Raw genomic sequence first — 3,640 nt, forward strand, 5'->3', positions numbered from 1 at the left:
AGATCTCAATACGGGTGGAGTCAAAGCAGTTGCATACGCGGACGACGTAGTACTGCTAGTATCAGGACCATACCCTGACGTTATTAGCGAAATAATGACGGGTGCGCTAGGTCGTTTAAACAAATGGGCAGAAACCTGCGGACTAGGTATAAACCCCACTAAAACGGAACTTATGCTCTTCACACGTAGAACTAAGATACCACCCTTCAACATGCCCAGTATAAACGACATGGAGCTAAAACTAGCGGATCGAGCGAAGTATCTAGGAGTAATTCTGGATAAAAAGCTCTCATGGAAAGAAAACATTGCAGAAAGAGTAGGGAAAGCAAGCATTTCATTTCACTCCTGCAGGAAAATTTTTGGGAAGAAATGGGGACTGCACCCAAAGATAATTTTATGGCTCTACACAGCAGTTGTACGGCCAATACTAACATACGGAGCCCTAGTAAGGTGGCCGGCACTAACTAGCGCTTACAACAGAACGAAGCTGACAAGGATACAACGGGCAGCGAGTGCGGGGGCCGTGGGTGCATTGCGCTCATGCCCCGCGGCTGCTCTCAACGCTATCCTAGATATAATGCCGATAGAGCTGTTCGTGAAGGACACTGCGGCACAGAACGCAGTAAGACTGAAGGCGAGCAATTGCTGGAGGGACTACGGCGCCGGGCACGGCAAGATCCTTGCAAACAGCGGCATTAACACAGACGTTAAGACCGACTACATGATCGCGGAAATGAAATTCGGGAACGCATTCTCGACATCATACATCAAAGGATGACTGGAGTAGGGGCAGAGTAGTAGTGGAGAACGAGGTGTCCCTCTACACAGATGGCTCAAAAATGAGCTGCGGCGTAGGGGCAGGGATCTTCGCTGAAAATTGGGGAATTGAAAAGGCTTTCAATCTCTCCAACTCAGCGACGGTCTTTAAGGCTGAGTTACTAGCCATAAGGGAAGCAGTCAAACTTTCCTTAAGGCAGGACCTCAGGGGCAAAAGAGTTCGAATCTACTCGGATAGCCAAGCGGCTATAAAATCCCTATCTGCCGTTAAAACAAACTCACAACTAGTGGCAGAACGCAAGAAGGCCCGTAATAGACTTGCCGACAAAAATAAGGTACAAGTAACATGGGTACCGGGACACAACGAGATATATATTATTATAGCTAGTAAAGAATGTATTATATATTATATAGCTAGTAAAGAATGGCAAAGAAAGAGCGATCACAGAAGGTCAAGGGAATGTTGCCGAGGTACGACAAGAAACGAACCAGGGAACTGCTATCCAACAGCAAGCGGGATATCAGCAGGTTCACGGCACTCACCACGGGACATTGGGCGATCGGTTCGCACGCAATGAAGTTGGGACTGCCATACAACGCAATCTGTAGAAGCTGTAAGCAACCTACAGAGCAAGAGACACCGGAACATCTGCTCTGCTTCTGCCCAGCGCTAAACCACATCAGATTTCGCCACATCGGTGCCTACCAGATGGAGTCACTGAGAAGCATAGGAAAACTGAAAGTTTCAGCAATCCTAGGTTTCCTTGCTGACTCTGGATGGTACTGATAGTGGATAACAACAAAAAACAGAGGGAGTGAAACAAAAAGGAGCTGAGCTCTAATTGGAGGCCCCAGCAATGGGCCTCACCACTGTAACCTACCTTCCAAAAATCAATTGTTCAAAATTGGGGACTAGTTTCGAGTTTCTGTCACTTAATAAGTTCGGTTGTGTTTATTTTAAATCGCACCATAAAATAAGGCTAAGTACGCGGCTGTCGCGGTGCTAGCGGCCGCACCAACAGATGCAACAGCGTGTGATGATCCGGTTGCTACAATCCCCTCGCCGACACGCTCCGTCGGAATGCTCCAGGGTCAGTCAATAGTGGGATGGGGCAATAACGATTGGTGAAGGCTGCCAGTAGCCACTTCTCGGCACTCCGCAATAGGTGGGTCCCACTGCAGCCTCGGCAACGTTAGGACAGAGTACTTTAAGTACATCTGCTTTCCAGTGCGGTGGCGCTGGAGGCATCGTGCTGGGTATGACTGCCGGAATATGACGAGAATAAAGAAAAAGGGGAAAGGTATCTCTCATTAGAGTAGAATGGTCGCTGGTTATTGTGATTAGGCGGACGCGTCCATCGGAAGGAGAACGACCTTCTTTAGAGGGCGTTTGATGAGTCCCCGCGCAGTACGGATGTCGACCACACGGACGTGGCCACCGGATCCTGGAAACTCCGCTGATTACCGCCGTGCAGCGTTATGATGTTAATCAATAGCCGTCGATTTTCAGAGCTGTCGGTGAGACTTCGCCACGCTGAGACGAAACCTTCATTGGTTAGAGGGCCCTTGGAAACAATAGCGTTCGCGTCGTCACTTGTTTTCGAGCAACGACGACGACTGTATCTATTTTATTATTTTTTGGTTTTTAGTACATTTATCTTAAACATGTATGTTTAACATAAAACCGTTTAACTTAATAAGTGTTTTTACCAATTTTTTTTTTGTATTGCAATAATAATCGCGCTTGTGAATGAGTACACACGATCAAGCGTATGTGTGCTATTTTGTTCACAAGCACAAGCATTAAAAATTGAAATCGTTGTCTTCGAATATTTTTCACACTTCGCACGCTTAGGCCAAAATCATCTTTCCAAGTGAAAGGACGTGTTTTTTTTCTTGCGCTCTCGTTTTGTGTTAAAGTTTGAAAATAACCTCCGTGGTTGACTTACATTTTCTATTTTGTGTTAATAACTTCCCGTTCACTTCGCTTGTGCGTGCAGCTATTCTGATTTGTGTTTATAATTGGTTTTATTTTCCAATTTAGTTGTGCTGCTAGTACTAGCTTTTGCATATTTTGCATTCCTTTTTGTGCCTTCTTCATTTAACTTTTCTTTGCGCCGTCGCAACAGCTAAACGTTTTTGCTATTTATCTCCCTCGCTCTCCCACCCTCTCTCTTTCGCTGTGCCGCTGCACTTTTTATCTTATCTGATCTCCCACGCTCTCGCGCTCTCTCGCTCTCGCTATGACTCTTCACTTCTTATCTTTATAGCTCTGTTGTTTTTTTCCTTTTTGTTTTTCAAGTTAAAGTACAGTGGTCAATATTGCCTATTTCGCCAAAACCTGCAAAAAGGCTATTTTGTAGGTGATCTTACAATCGGCTGCTGGCCGTGCGACAACGTCATGCAAGTGTGGTGGTGTTGCAGCTCGGATGATGAGGCCTGTCGCGATGTAGAAAGGGAAATTATGTCTTTCATGCGGCTAACCAAAAACGGTTTTACGGGCATTTTAACGAGTTTTCGTAAAACTCTTGATATGTTCTTGGCGCTGGACACCCAATTTAATAGCCTTACGCTATTAAATGAGTCTCCTAGGCGCAAAAAAACTGCTATTGGTGGGGAGCCTGCAGACAGACCCAAACGACATGCAATGGGCTCTCAGCAGCAACCTCCCTCGGCACAGCCCTCGACTTCAGCATTCAATAGAATTCAACTCAGAATTCCAAGAGTACTGAGATAGAGCGCTAGATAAAATTCGTTACCCGAATGTGCACCGCCGGTGATTTCTGTTTTGTCCCCTGGGGGTTCGCAAACATTGACCCCTCAAAGTCCCGTGTATTCCGATATATCTGCCCAGGGTGTTAGG

Source organism: Drosophila serrata, unplaced genomic scaffold, assembly GCF_035046125.1.
Source record: "Drosophila serrata isolate PLE 108 unplaced genomic scaffold, ASM3504612v1 contig_18, whole genome shotgun sequence".
Taxonomy (NCBI): Eukaryota; Metazoa; Arthropoda; class Insecta; order Diptera; family Drosophilidae; genus Drosophila; species Drosophila serrata.